Below are 16,872 nucleotides of genomic sequence, written 5' to 3'. Positions count from 1 at the left end.
TGCAGTATTTGATACAAAACGTGTTTCTCAGATTTATGACAGTTAATTTGCCATTTGTCATGTGACGGTTTAACTAAATAGGGTTCTACAATCACATGACAACTGTCACTTACGTCAAAACTGTCAAACCATGGTTAAAAATTACAAAAATCGGGATTTAGAAACGCTTTCTTGCAGTATTTGATATAGAACGTGTTTCTGAGATTTATGACAGTTATTTTGTTATTTTGCCAATTGTCACGTGACCGTCTAACTAAATAGTATTCTGCAATCACGTGACAACTGTCACAAACGTCAAAACTGTCAAACCATGCTCAAAAGTTGCAAAAACAGGGTTTAGAAACGTTTTCTTGCAGTATTTGATATAAAACGTTTTTCTGAGATTTATATCATTTATTTTGCCAATTGTCACGTGACCGTCTAACTAAATAGGGTTCTACAATCACGTGACAACTGTCACAAACGTCAAAACTGTCAAACCATGCTCAAAAGTTGCAGAAATTAGGATTTAAAAACGTTTTCTTGCAGTATTTGATACAAAACGTATTTTTGAGATTTATGATTTTTGATAATGGTCACGTGACTACCTAACTACATTATCCTTTAAAACCACGCGGTATCTGTCACTAATGTCAAAACTTAAAAAACAATTATTAATGAAAAAATTAAAAATCATATTACTAAAAGACATCATTAAACAGACAATGCTTAAACACTTTACAACAGGGTGTCTTAGAAACAATGGTAGAATTACCGTACTAGTTGGCACCTTGGTTTCTAGGACACCCTGTACAAAACGTTTGATTCAAGCTACAAACTGATATAAAGTAATTTTCCTACAAAAACTTGTACACCAACCCTCGTATTGGCGAATCGATTCAACCCCTTGTAGTTTGCGGTGGCACTGAACGAGGGCGCCAGCAGTCAGCCACCCCTCTAGCGGCCGTTACTGTCAACCCTGCGACTGTGCATTTTGCCATATCGGTTCAAATTCGGGCTCAGACCGTTAGATGGCGCTAGCGGCTACATCGCTCCCCCACTTGAATTGTTTCCCCTCGTTTGAGGCGGTGCTAGTTCAGAGCGATTAGAGGGCGTGGTCCAAAAATTAGACAGTGGTGGGGAATAAATAGCGGAAGTCGATCTTTGGCCAGCGGTTTCCTATTATTGTAGTTAGAGCTTTAGTCGCGGTTTGTAGACTTTTTGTTATTGTTTAATTAATAATAAATTGCAAATAGTTCGGGGTGATAATTAAAGGTGGTGCTAGTGTTAATAACGCTTGGTAGAGGGCGCCCAGGTAATTTTTTTTTTTTAATTTAAAAGCGTTTAATTAAGGTCCATGGCAGTTTAATTAACCCCCGGAACCAGTTATACACAACTATATATTATTTTGAAGTAACTCGATGCTAATAAATACGGGCGCTGCCATTAGTACTTACAAGCAATTACCTTGCTCATTTAAATTTGCATCGACGGGTGTTCATTAATGGGAATTAGCATATTTTTAATTGCTTTGCTTGATTGGTCAATCAATCAATCCCCCCCCCCCCCACAAAAAACGTCCCGTAAGTGTCATTGTCCTATTCGATGATAGTAAAAATGGTGCTTTTGGACACCCACACGCACACGAAAAACCAGTTTTTCAATCAAAAGGCCTCCACTATCGCCAGACTCGGATCCGTTAGACTTAACCAGTTGGCACCCAAATCCGTTGTCACCTTATTCTATAAATATATAAACATACAATGTGGCAACTTTCGTGAAACACTGAAACCACAACATATGGTAGCCGTACCGACTTCCAGATTTACTGCCAATTGACTTTGTCACACGGGGACATTGTTGCATTTATGAAAAGCTAAATTTAAACTTCTATGTTTATCACATTCTGAGATATTAAGGATGTAGTGTATTATTTATTATTTGCACACCTTGTGGCTGTAAACGTTCTGAAGACCTTTTTAAATGCAACACCCTGTATAGTATTACATTTCTGAGAAGAGCACTTCTTGCTGATTTCAAAAATATAATATTTGTCATGTTTATCTTAAACTGTTTTTGATCTATTAATCTTTGAATAATATACACTTATTCTAATATTAGACATTGTTAGCATTATTTTTTTATTGCTGCTATAATAGTCTATTTTAATGACATAATTAATTACTGAAATGTCAAACATTATTGTCTAATAATTACAATTTTGTAATTACGGTTACTCTATTATAACTCTATTATAATTATCACGTGACCGTGCTAATCATACACAATAAAGTGTCACGTGACAATTGTGAAACTTAAGTTTGCTTGCTCTAGTGCGGAATAATTCAACTTATTTCACGATGAATAACTCAATAACCGTTTAACATCAAAATGTACCAAAGGTGTGTAGTTTTTGAGATATTTAGTTTCAATTCTTATAATACAAAAGTACTAGAATGCAAAGTTTGTATTTGGAGCCACAGATATGTGGATTTTTAAATGGAACACCCTGTATATTGTCACTTTATTTAGTTGATTAATATTGCTATACCAAAAGTGTATAGTTTTTGAGGTATTTAGACCTAAATTAGGATTTGACTTATCAAAAACCTGAAAAATAGGTTTTGCTTGTAACTCCCTTAAAAGGCCCTTTAGGGCAAAAGTGCTTAGAAGCAATCTTGTAGAGCGTGAAATTTCCTATAACTTTATAATTCACACTTTTGCTGTATCTCCTCAAATAACGGAGCTACGCTTTGTTGAACTTAACCTATCTGTCAAAATTGTCAAAAAAAAAAGACCTAACCTAACCTAACCTAACCAAACTTCAAAATTGTGAAAAATATCAAAAAGTAAAAGACTCTCTGTCAAAATAGTACAAAAAAATTGTTTAACCCAACCTAACTGTCAAAATTGTTAAAACAACGCGAGGAATTACACTGGAATTTGTGCGAAGCACTTGAGTGTAATGCAGACATTTTTCGGCTTGTAACTCCCTTAAACGACCTTTTCGAGAAAAAATGCTTAGAATCAATTTTGTAGAGAATTAAATTCTCTATAACTCTCTAATTTACACTTTTGCTGTATCACCTCAAATAACGGAACTACGCTTTGTTGAACTTACACTTTGTTGAACTTAACCTATCTGTCAAAATTGTCAAAAAAGAACCTAACCTAACCTAACCAAACTTGAAAATTGTGAAAAATGTCAAAAGGTAACAAACTCTCTCTCTGTCAAAATTGTCCAAAAAATTCTAAAAAATTGTTTAACCCAACCTGACTGTCAACATTGTCAAAAAATCTGTCATAATTGTCAGAAAAAAATAAAAAAGATTTTTAACCTGACTTGTCAAAGCTGTCAAAACTGTCAAAAATAAGTCAGTTTTATCTAACCTAACTGTCAAAATTGTTAAAATAACTCGAGGAATTACACTGGAATTTGTGCGAAGCACTCGAGTGTAATGCAGACAATTTTCGGCTTGTAACTCCCTTAAATGACCTTTTAGAGAAAAAATGCTTAGAATGAATTTTGTAGAGTATTAAATTCTCTATAACTCTCTAATTTACACTTTTGCTGTATCACCTCAAATAACGGAGCTACGCTTTGTTGAACTTAACCTATCTGTCAAAATTGTCAAAAAAAAAGGACCTAACCTAACCAAACTTCAAAATTGTGAAACATGTCAAAAGGTAAAAAAACTCTCTCTCTGTCAAAACTGTAAAAAAATTTAAAAAACTGTTTTACCCAACCTGACTATCAACATTGTCAAAACTGTCGAAAAATCTGTCAAAATTGTCAGAAAAAAGATTTTTAACCTAACTTGATTTTTGATTTTTAACTGAGTGTAATGCAGACAGTTTTCGGCCTGTAATTCCCTTAAGTGACCTTTTAGAGAAAAAATACTTAGAATGAATTTTGTAGAGTATTAAATTCTCTAAAACCTTCTAATTTACACTTTTGCTGTAACTCCTTAAATAACGGAGCTACACTATGTTAAAGCTACACTTTGGAGTTACTCAAGCTTTTAGTGGATTGTTTGTATTTGGAGCCACAAATATGTGTTTTTTTAAATGGAACACCCTGTATATTGTCGTTATTTTTAGCGGATTATTGTTTGCTATACTAAAAGTGTATAGTTTTTGAGGTTTTTGGAGTTTTGGGACTTGACTTTTCAAAAACACACATCCATACTCACAAAACTAGTTTTTTTTTAAATGGGACACCCTGTATGTGATTGGGTGGTTTAATTCACCGAATTGACTCTGATTAGTAGGTACATAGTGAAAAAATTAGATTCTGAGATATTTAAACTCAAAACGTACGTTATTTAACAATGTTTGCATGAATTGGCCACCAAGATGACAAGACTTATACCCCATTGATTGTAAAACAGCAATATCAAAACATACGCCCCTCACACCCTCCGCCCTACTATTTTGTAGGGAAAAAATTGCCAACAAAAGAACGACGCGCGGGGTGTAGAGGGGTGCGACGCAAAGAGAGGGGGGGGGGAGGAAGTTTCAACCCCCCCGCACACACACACGTATACACATTTACCGCCAACACAAAACTTCTTCAAGATATTTTTCCCCCCCGGTTTGCGACAAACCGTTTTCTAATATACCGTTGTTTCTTTACAGTGCTGCCCCCCGACGGGTCTCCCCCACCCCACTCCAAGCTACGGTACCGGCGCATGTCCATACTCCCGCCGCCAACAGCGACCAGAGCCCCAGCACTCTTGATCGTCAGTTCAGTTCAGTTTGAGGCGCTGCCAACATCAAATAGGACTGCCCCCTCATCACATGTGCTTCAAAATGGGGTGGGGGGGAGGGGTAAAACTGGAAGTGTACAGTGATCGTGTTTTGTTTTTTTTTTTCCATTTTTTTTGTGACTGATGTGTGATTGATAGTGTCCGTGAGTAATGTTTGGGTAAGTATTCATTTTTTTTTGCATTACCCACGAGTACCTGTTTGGTGACGTCATTCAGTATTTTTAACGTCCCCGCGCGGGGACCGGGCGTAATTTTAGAACCCGCCGACCTTGGAATTTTTATCAAAAATGATGCAATTTCCGAGTATATTGACTGACTAATCGTTGGACTGTGGTACCATCTGGAACCTTCTAATGGTTAAAAGGTGCAAAGCACCAAACTCGGTCAGTGAATTGAATGAGTTTCATATTATCACTAGGGAATAAATCCGTTCGTCAAACTGGCTTTTATAGGACAGGGGAATTATCTTTACAAAATCACTATCCCAGTCAGTCAAAATATTTAATGACAGTTTTGGTCAAAATACCGTAGATTTTCACTGTTTCTACACGTCTCGTTTCCAAAAACTTTTTGCAGATTTTAGGCCAATTTTGACATTACTGACAGATATCACATGTTTTCAGAGGATAAATCAACCAAGCATGATCCACTTGGAGTAGAAAATGTTTTAAGCACATTTTTAGAATTTTGAAATCTAAAAAAACAGTACAAATTTAGTACAGTCAGGGAGAAAAGTGGTGTCAAAGTTTGAACTGTCAGGAATACAGTTTGTAGAAACAGTCAGGTACAAAATTACGTGTAAAACCCACTTGAAATGAGAAAATTACTGATTTAGGCACATTTTTGGAATCCTCATTAAATTTCCTATTCAATAACATAAAAAAACACTACAAAATTTAGTACAGTCAGGGAGAAAAGTGGTGTCAAAGTTTGAACTGCCAAAAACACAGTTTGTAGAAACAGTCAGGTACAAAATCGCATGTAAAACCCACTTGGAGTGAGAAAATTACTGATTTAAGCACATTTTTGGAATTCCCATTAAATTTCCTACTTGATAGTCTGAAAAAGACTACAACATTTAGTACAGTCAGGGAGAAAAGTGGTGTCAAAGTTTGAACTGTCAGGAATACAGTTTGTAGAAACAGTCAGGTACAAAATTACGTGTAAAACCCACTTGAAATGAGAAAATTACTGATTTAGGCACATTTTTGGAATCCTCATTAAATTTCCTACTCAATAACATAAAAAAACACTACAAAATTTAGTACAGTCAGGGAGAAAAGTGGTGTCAAAGTTTGAACTGCCAAAAACACAGTTTGTAGAAACAGTCAGGTACAAAATCGCATGTAAAACCCACTTGGAGTGAGAAAATTACTGATTTAAGCACATTTTTGGAATTCCCATTAAATTTCCTACTTGATAGTCTGAAAAAGACTACAAAATTTGGTACAGTCAGGGAGAAAAGTGGTATCAAAATTTAAACTGCCAAAAACACAGTTTGTAGAAACAGTCAGGTACAAAATCGCATGTAAAACCCACTTGGAGTGAGAAAATTACTGATTTAAGCACATTTTTGGAATTCCCATTAAATTTCCTACTTGATAGTCTGAAAAAGACTACAAAATTTGGTACAGTCAGGGAGAAAAGTGGTATCAAAATTTAAACTCTCAAAAATACAGTTTGTAGAAACAGTCAGGTACAAAATCGCATGTAAAACCCACTTGGAGTGAGAAAATTACTGATTTAAGCACATTTTTGGAATTCCCATTAAATTTCCTACTTGATAGTCTGAAAAAGACTACAACATTTAGTACAGTCAGGGAGAAAAGTGGTGTCAAAGTTTGAACTGTCAGGAATACAGTTTGTAGAAACAGTCAGGTACAAAATTACGTGTAAAACCCACTTGAAATGAGAAAATTACTGATTTAGGCACATTTTTGGAATCCTCACTAAATTTCCTATTCAATAACATATAAAAAGACTTCAAAATTTAGTACAGTCAGGTAGAAAAGCGGTGTCAAACAAAAAAAACAATAGATACCACCACAAAAACGGTAGATATACCGTTTTAACTATAGACCTGGCAAAATTGATCCAGTAGAAGTAAATCTGGTGATTATGTAGGCAAGCAGGTTTTTCTGCAACTGAAAATTGGTCCCAATCTGCAGGTTGTTAGGGTTTTGATGAGTCCATGAAGGTATCAAGCATTAATCAGTTACTTCTTCTTTCTTTCTAATATGGATGTCCATATAATAATGCCTGTTTTGTCCTATTATGCCTCTTCGGACGTTGATGTCCAGCTGTCGTCTTCCATTCCGTTTTGGTGTTTATTCCAGTATTTTCTTCTCTGTCTTACTCACCTTCCTATGTCCTGTATCTCGCACTGTTCTGTCCTGTATAGTGGCACTTGATGTACCTGATTAAACAGAACCACAATACAACAAAAGTACATCCGAAATCCCTTTTCAACCATTGTTGCACAACTTGGTGAAGGAAAAACAGGTAGAGGCACACACCCAAACCATTATCCTTGTCCATTCTATGGTATTGATTCCTAAATCCCCGATTTTATTGAATAGAGACAGGTTGACTATTGAATTCAGTCAGCAACGACCTCGTATCAGTATTTGTTGTCTTTATCAGTCCCATTGTTTGAATTATACATTTCAATGGTGTGTGTAGTAATCCCAGCTGTTTAGGAACGTTTGCGGGATTTTCTAGTGTTGGCAAACGTCCCGTCCAGCTGTCCCAACTCTAATTTGACATTTTCCTAGAAGTAACATATAACCCCAGGAAACATCCTTGAAAACCCAAGGAAATGCATCTGCTCGTCTCGAACGGAAAAAATTCGGTTGGCAAACTGGTACGAACAAAAATACCATTCAGCCAGTCACGATTATAAATAACGTCTCTTATCTCCTGGCTTAGTCTGAAAGTAACCGTTTTCTGTACCACTAACTGCGTTTTTACACCTTCTAGTGACAGAAATCGTTCACAAGTGAATTCGTAATTAATATCTACAACCAAATTTGCAGGCAAAAATTCCAAAAATCATTACAGCTGTAATTAGCTTGAAACAATTCGTGGTACCAAACGGTATTTACCGTTGAGAGTGAAGAGTAACGGCAAGCAAAAATGAACTGTAATAACATCAAGTTTTTTCCTTGTTCCCACTGTTTTTTTTTTGGGAATAATTCACTTTGTTTTTGCTTAAAATTGTGTAATTTTTAGTGAATTTTTATTTCCAAAAAGTTTTATACTAAATCTAGTAAGGTTCTACAGGGTGTCTCTAAAATGTTTGTACAAAATCCTATGACATATTCCTGACATCAAAATAAGCCGATTTAAATTTTAAAGCAGCTTTAACTGATCTTTGGCACAATGATTGCCAATTAGGTCGATTTTCGCTTGCACTAACTTGCCAACGTAACGCAAAACCCATTAGGATAGTGGCGGTGTTTCAGGCAAATTTGACCCTTACGAAAATTGTCATTTGCAAAAACAGTTTTTCAAAAAATGTCCAAGCATTACGTCGTGGTTGATCTAGTAAGTCACGTGACCGTGTTTTCCTAATTTTGTAAGGTCAAATTAGCCTTTAACCAGTCAAAAAATGTTTGTGAACACTTTTTTGGTGCATTCTTTTGGTTAATCCTCAAAAACTCGCTGAATTGCACTACTTTTGGTAAAGTTTTTAAAACAGTGTCCCAATTTGAATTGATAGGTAAGACGGTTTGGCCACTAGAGGGCGTCAAAATTGACTAATTTTTTCATGATTTTTTTGGTGCATTCTTTCGCTCAATCGTCAATAACTAGCTTATTTACAACCCCTTGTATATACTTTTATATACCAATGGATAGCCAATGAAATAAGCTTTCTAACAGTGTGCCAATTTGAATTGATAGGTTAGACGGTTTGGCCACTAGAGGGCGTCAAAATTGAGTAATTTTTTCATGACTTTTGTGGTGCATTTTTTCGTTCAATCGTCAATAACTAGCTTATTTACAACACTTTGTATACACTTTTATATACCAATGGATAGCCAATGAAATAAGCTTTCTATTGACGTACAAAAGTTGATGAGTTAATAGTACGATTTTAGCTAAAAATGCTTAAATAAGAGGATTTCAGGGTAGTATTTGGCTGTTATCCTAAATTCCAGGCTTTCTTGCTGGTTACCTAATGCAAAGTCCAGTAACTGCCTGAATTTAAAGAAAAATTTGCTAAACTAGAATTGTTTGGGATTTGAGTCTTATTTAGGGTATTTTAAGAATTTTAACCAAAATTATTCAGTACGACTCTGTAATTCTAGTTCAATTTGGACAAGCTGCAAATTCCAGGATTGTAACTGCTTGAATTCGGAAAATACTTTGTGATTTCAGTATTATTTATATAACATTATTTAACGCAAATTTGAAAATGTTTTCTAAAACTATTCAGTACACCTCTGTAATCTAAGTCCAATTTACCGTACAAACTAAAAATTCCAGGTCTGTAATAGCTAAAATTTAAAAGCCATTTTGAAACGAATCAACAGATTTTAATGCGGTTTGGACTGTCATTGGGTTTGGTTTATTAGCTTTTTACTGATGTAAAAAACGTTTACTTTAATACACCTTAACTGCCTTATACACAGGGTATGACAGTAGTCCCCAATTGAGTTTTGTTTTAACATAAGGAAGTGTTATTTAGGTCAATATCTCGGGACGTTTTTGGAAATTTCCCAATTAAGGTCCCATGTGACTCAAGAAATATTGATTTATCCAGAATGACCCAAGCACAATTTGATAAATCACCATTTTTGTCATTTAAATCTTACTTTTTTGGTTTTAGTATTTTTTAATGCAGAAATAAATTCAGTTTGACCCTGTAATCTTTGCTGACCAATCTAGATGAAATTATGCAGTACGAACCTGGAATAGTCATAAATAAAGCCTTTGAATGTCTAACCATAATCGATTATACGGTAATATTAACGTAATTGACAGGAGGGAAATAATGGAGGCCAGTTAATTAGGATAATTCCCTGTAAAAGGTGTTTTACACCAGTTTTCTGATTAGTCGTTATTTATGGACTGTACTAGAAACAAAATGGCGGTCAGTCTAATTAAATTGTCACTTTTTTGGGTAAAGCAAAATTATTGTTAAAAAAGTATACTGGGGAAGGGGGGGGATCGTTAATCCATGTTAACAAGTTTAAATAACCCATTCAGGGAGCGAGAGTGAGATAGAACGAGTTTAAAAGGATATTTATATGCGACGGACTTAATTTGCTGGCTCAGTTGGGGAGCTCGAAAATTAAAAGGCCCCCTTCTGGTTTTGTCGTTGGCAGTTTTGTAATTTAGACCGGGAATTAGGTAAATGACCCGATATCTGGGCCGCATGACGTCCAGACAGTGGAATTTCTACCGAAAAATACAGCAGAAAATAGTTGGAATGACCCCCCCAATTATTGAACAGATTCTACCATCCAACATTCAACCAATTAATCTTTACAGCTCCATGGAGCCAAATTTGAGGTTAAAAAACACTTTAATACCTTTTTAATCAAAGTATTTTTGTCCAATACTAGAATCAATGTCTAGAGGAGTTCAGTTGCAATGTTTGACTTAGTATGGCTTGTATGGCAATTATTTTGACAGTGGTCATGTGACTGTTTATTCAAATGTTGTTCTAGGATCATGTGATAGCTGCTCAATATGTTGAAAACTTTCAAGTCACATTATCTAGCAATCTTGTAGAGAATATAATTCCCTACAACTTTCTCTTATTACACTTTTTTGATATTTTATCAAATAACCGAGTTATGCACTCGTTTCATCACTTTTTTGATTAAATAACCGAGTTACGCACTCGTTTAATTTTTTAAAACAGTTTTGTTGGAATATCTCCCTTAAATGACCTTTTACGGCAAAAGTGCCCTGATGCAATCTTGTAGAGAATATAATTCCCTACAACTGTCCCTTATTACACTTTTTTGATATTTCTTCAAATAACGGAGTTATACACTCGTTTCATTTTTTTAAACAGTTTAGGGGGAATATCTCCCTTAAATGACTATTTAGGGCAAAAGTGCTCTGATGCAATCTTGTAGAGAATATAATTCCCTACAACTTTCCCTTATTACACTTTTTTGATATTTTATCAAATAACCGAGTTATGCACTCGTTTCATCACTTTTTTGATTAAATAACCGAGTTACGCACTCGTTTAATTTTTTAAAACAGTTTTGTTGGAATATCTCCCTTAAATGACCTTTTACGGCAAAAGTGCCCTGATGCAATCTTGTAGAGAATATAATTCCCTACAACTGTCCCTTATTACACTTTTTTGATATTTCTTCAAATAACGGAGTTATACACTCGTTTCATTTTGTTAAACAGTTTTGGGGGAATAATTTCCTTAAGTGACCTTTTAGGGCAAAAGTGCTCTGATGCAATCTTGTAGAGAATATAATTCCCTACAACTGTCCCTTATTACACTTTTTTGATATTTTATCAAATAACCGAGTTATGCACTCGTTTCATCACTTTTTTGATTAAATAACCGAGTTATGCACTCGTTTCATTTTTTAAAACAGTTTTGGGGGAATAATTCCCTTAAGTGACCTTTTAGAGCAAAGTGCTCTGATGCAATCTTGTAGAGAATACAATTCCCTACAACTGTCCCTTATTACACTTTTTTGATATTTCTTCAAATAACGGAGTTATACACTCGTTTCATTTTTTTAAACAGTTTTGGGAGAATATCTCCCTTAAATGACCTTTTAGGGCAAAAGTGCTTTGATGCAATCTTGTAGAGAATACAATTCCCTACAACTTTCCCTTATTACACTTTTTTGATATTTTATCAAATAACCGAGTTATGCACTCGTTTCATCACTTTTTTGATTAAATAACCGAGTTATGCACTCGTTTAATTTTTTAAAACAGTTTTGTTGGAATATCTCCCTTAAATGACCTTTTACGGCAAAATTGCTCTGATGCAATCTTGTAGAGAATATAATTCCCTACAACTGTCCCTTATTACACTTTTTTGATATTTTATCAAATAACCGAGTTATGCACTCGTTTCATCACTTTTTTGATTAAATAACCGAGTTATGCACTCGTTTAATTTTTTAAAACAGTTTTGTTGGAATATCTCCCTTAAATGACCTTTTACGGCAAAAGTGCCCTGATGCAATCTTGTAGAGAATATAATTCCCTACAACTTTCCCTTATTACACTTTTTTGATATTTTATCAAATAACCGAGTTATGCACTCGTTTCATCACTTTTTTGATTAAATAACCGAGTTATGCACTCGTTTAATTTTTTAAAACAGTTTTGTTGGAATATCTCCCTTAAATGACCTTTTACGGCAAAAGTGCCCTGATGCAATCTTGTAGAGAATATAATTCCCTACAACTTTCCCTTATTACACTTTTTTGATATTTTATCAAATAACCGAGTTATGCACTCGTTTCATCACTTTTTTGATTAAATAACCGAGTTATGCACTCGTTTAATTTTTTAAAACAGTTTTGTTGGAATATCTCCCTTAAATGACCTTTTACGGCAAAAGTGCCCTGATGCAATCTTGTAGAGAATATAATTCCCTACAACTTTCCCTTATTACACTTTTTTGATATTTTATCAAATAACCGAGTTATGCACTCGTTTCATCACTTTTTTGATTAAATAACCGAGTTATGCACTCGTTTAATTTTTTAAAACAGTTTTGTTGGAATATCTCCCTTAAATGACCTTTTACGGCAAAAGTGCTCTGATGCAATCTTGTAGAGAATATAATTCCCTACAACTGTCCCTTATTACACTTTTTTGATATTTCTTCAAATAACGGAGTTATACACTCGTTTCATTTTTTTAAACAGTTTTGGGAGAATATCTCCCTTAAATGACCTTTTAGGGCAAAAGTGCTTTGATGCAATCTTGTAGAGAATACAATTCCCTACAACTTTCCCTTATTACACTTTTTTGATATTTTATCAAATAACCGAGTTATGCACTCGTTTCATCACTTTTTTGATTAAATAACCGAGTTATGCACTCGTTTCATTTTTTAAAACAGTTTTGGGGGAATAATTCCCTTAAGTGACCTTTTAGGGCAAAAGTGCCCTGATGCAATCTTGTAGAGAATACAATTCCCTACAACTGTCCCTTATTACACTTTTTTGATATTTCTTCAAATAACGGAGTTATACACTCGTTTCATTTTTTTAAACAGTTTAGGGGGAATATCTCCCTTAAATGACTATTTAGGGCAAAAGTGCTCTGATGCAATCTTGTAGAGAATATAATTCCCTACAACTTTCACTTATTACACTTTTTTGATATTTTTTTAAATAACCGAATTATGTACTCATTTTATAATTTTTTTGATTAAATAACCGAGTTTGATTAATGCACTCGTTTAATTTTTTAAAACAGTTTTGGGGAAATATCTCCCTTAAATGACCTTTTAGGGCAAAAGTGCCGTGATGCAATCTTGTAGAGAATATAATTCCCTACAACTGTCCCTTATTACACTTTTTTGATATTTCTTCAAATAACGGAGTTATACACTCGTTTCATTTTGTTAAACAGTTTTGGGGGAATAATTTCCTTAAGTGACCTTTTAGGGCAAAAGTGCTCTGATGCAATCTTGTAGAGAATATAATTCCCTACAACTGTCCCTTATTACACTTTTTTGATATTTCTTCAAATAACGGAGTTATACACTCGTTTCATTTTGTTAAACAGTTTTGGGGGAATAATTTCCTTAAGTGACCTTTTAGGGCAAAAGTGCTCTGATGCAATCCTGTAGAGAATGAAATTCCCTACAACTTTCCCTTACTACACCTTTTTGATACTTTTCCAAATAACAGAGTTAAACAGCAAAAACACAACATTTCAAACAATTTTTTAAACATCTATGTGTTTTAAGCAAACATAGACCATAATGACACTTACTATTTTAATGTAAGGGGGGTTTATGTTATATTCTCGAAATTGATTTAAAAGTTCACCCAGTATCTGTCAAACTAGGTCCATTTTAGAAAGAAAAAAAAAACAGGTATCCGATTGGTTTTATTATCTCTCTCGCCCCCACAGGGCCAAATTGTAGATATATAATTAAATTTATAAATCTCAGGGTGGGTAAAGTGTGTTTACACCCCATGTGGCTTGAGAAAATCTAAATTTAGGTCCTAAATTAAAACCAGCAGGTAAACAAGTTGTGTTCGATTTACGTTTAGGGTTATTTTCGTTTTGCCCTGAAACACAACCTTAAACGTAACGCCTATTAGAGTGCGGTTTTGTTTCAAGCGAATTTCGACTTTATTGGCAATTTTAATTCAACATTGATAGTTACAAAACCGAGCAGTAGGTGGCAGAGAAACATTAAAAACGTTACGACTTTGAGAAATCTGTTAAACACGTGTGAATAGTTATCAACTAAAGCCTAAACACCATAAACTTAGGCTCCGTATATGGTCGGGTTAATGCATTAAAAAAAAAAAACAGTTTATTATAGTAATATAACCTTTGAGCGAGAGAAAGAAAAAACGAAATCACCGCCATCTGTTAAATGTTTAGGTTGAGTGGGATTCAGACTTTTGTGCTTTAACGCTAATTAGGGTGTAGAAGGCAGAATGGGTGAAGCAATTCTTGCAATTTGCTTCGCAATGTATGTATATGCAGTTGTGGTAATAATCCACTTCCTTTTTGCCAGTCCTCATGCTAGATAGATGGATAGATTGCGTAAATATACGTTGCAAAACCACTCTTTGATATGTCTGCATCAACAACGACCATTGTTGGTCGTAAAATGTGCAAATCATCAACGAACACTATGTTTTGGCACTGAAATGCATGCAGAGGGAAATGGGTGTTTACCCCCCCTCTCATTTCAACAATTTTCTACTAAATTTAGGTCTTCATAATTCAATTTGACTCAATATTGCTTAAATGATATGTAGATTCCAAAAAAAAAAATGAAATGTATGACCTTTGCAACAATTTAGAAATTTTGGACTAGTTGGCCTTTCAAACTAACTCCAAACCTTCACAAACCAAAAAAACATCTTTTCTACGTGGAAAAGCTAGAGAAAATTACATTGAAATCAACGTTGCCAAAGTGAAAATTGTTGATTCAGTTTGGCAACGCAGGAAAGTTCGAGAAGCTTTTAATTCACGTATTTGGAAAAACGTGGATCACTTGGACGAAACTGAACCAGCTATAACGTAATGACAGGCTTATCTAGTCACCTGACAGCTGTCAAAAGTCAAAACTCAATCAAACAATGCCGTGAAACGGTAAAATGTCAATGCTGTCAAATAGTCACTAGTTATTCCTATCTCTGTCAAGTTAAATTTTGACATTTGTGACGTATACGACAGCTGTGACTTTATACTACAATAGTATTCTGGAACATTGTCACGTGACAACTGTCAAAATAATTGTTTTGTAGAAAGAATGGCCTTACCACAGGAATCGGTTCTTCACTTGGAATTTTATAGTTTCACGTCCTGTCCGGACTCATTTTGACACTAGTGACGTATGGAACAGCTGTCACACAGTACTGGAATGACATTTATTTACATTATCGTGTGACAACTGGCGAAATAATTGTCATAAAGCTGTACAAACCATATTGTTTTGATCACTGCAACAAAACGGTTTCATTTAGTCATTAGTTCTGATATTTCTGTATTCTGAACCGTATTTTGACGGTTGTGACGTATTCGACAGCTGTGACGTCATACTACAATAGTATTCTGGAACATTGTCACGTGACAACTGTCAAAATAATTGTTTTGTAGAAAGAATGGCCTTCACTTGGAATTTTACAGTTTCACGTCCTGTCCGGACTCACTTTGACACTAGTGACGTATATAAGGCTGTCACATAGTACTGGAACGACGTATAGTATCCCTAAGCATTGTCACGTGACAATTGTCAAAGTAATTGTCGTGAAATTAGGAAAAAATCTTATAACATCAAGTAATTTAGATGTTGCACAACAACTAGCAAGTAATTTGTTCTTCACACTTGGATTTTTATAGTTTTATGTCCCGTCTGGATTCACTTTGGACACTAATGACGTATACGACAACGATCACGTGGTGCTGGTACAACATTTATTTGCATTGTCACCTGATTGTCATGATGATTATTTGGATTTTTATAGTTTCATGTCCTGTCTGGACTCAATTTGGTACTGGTAACGTCTAGAACAGCCATCAGGTGGTACTGGAATGATAATTATGTAGATTATCACGTGACAACTGTCAAATGCTGTGAAGCTGTATAACGTTTGAATTTTTGAAATTGAATCCTAATGAATTTTAATTAGCAAAACTGAGAAAATCCTTTATTTAGTGTGAATATCAAAACTATAAGGTTCATTTTAGCTTGTTACTATTTTCAGAACATATGGTGAATCCTATTCAAACAGGCAGTTTGTTGTAAGCGAATTTGAGCTTTGATGACATCTTTCAGTCTTTGGTTTACCATTTTAAACTGAAGTTAAAATAAAACTAACCCTCCCCTGGTGTAAAGAAAAAACCAAAAGGGGATCAACTCTAAATTATTTTCGGACTAATTCCGGATTGCACCCCATCGTACAATTGTCACTTGTCAGGGAGGGTGGTGGACAAAATGGGTGACTGGTGGGGGGGGGGGGTGTGGGTGACGTCACCAATCCATCATGGCCGACCAGAGGGAATCTCTTGTATGTGGATTAACTTGTTGGATGATCAATTTTGAAGTGAGGGGGTGGTGGTAGGGTGAGGGGTGTTTTTTCCATTTCCGCGTGTATAAATCAACGTTGGTAATTTTCGTTTGGGACATTCTCGACGAAAGTCCGATCCAAGATAAAGAGAAATTGTACTCGAGGGTTTTTCGTTTCGTATTAGCATATTTTGGCGATCGTATCGTTCTCGTTTATTTAAGGGAGCATTTTTGCGGTTGTTATGTTACTGATTTACTTATAAAACGACGTGTAAAAGGAAGATTGGAACTGGTCTGATGGGAACTTTACCCTGAGAACCTCAGAGATGATTTACTCGATTTAAATACATTTTAATGCAAAACATTAGCCCAAACTAACCGCCTCGGTCCGTTGACTAAGCATAAAACATC

At 35.0% G+C, this 16,872-nt stretch overlaps 1 long non-coding RNA gene across 1 annotated transcript; it reads left to right on the top strand.

Moving 5' to 3' along the window:
- Window positions 1-244: 244 nt before the first annotated feature.
- Window positions 245-16,385, top strand: LOC145737077 (uncharacterized). The gene is made up of 3 exons (XR_014180210.1): window positions 245-1,294; window positions 4,618-4,906; window positions 16,160-16,385. It is a non-coding gene; the product is annotated as an uncharacterized LOC145737077 (long non-coding RNA).
- The last annotated feature ends 487 nt before the right edge of the window (window positions 16,386-16,872 follow it).

Source organism: Ips typographus, linkage group LG13, assembly GCF_016097725.1.
Source record: "Ips typographus isolate SLU linkage group LG13, UJ_Ityp_2.0, whole genome shotgun sequence".
Taxonomy (NCBI): domain Eukaryota; kingdom Metazoa; phylum Arthropoda; class Insecta; order Coleoptera; family Curculionidae; genus Ips; species Ips typographus.
The sequence above is the reverse complement of the archived record's forward strand: the minus strand, read 5'-3'. Positions and strand labels throughout refer to the sequence as shown.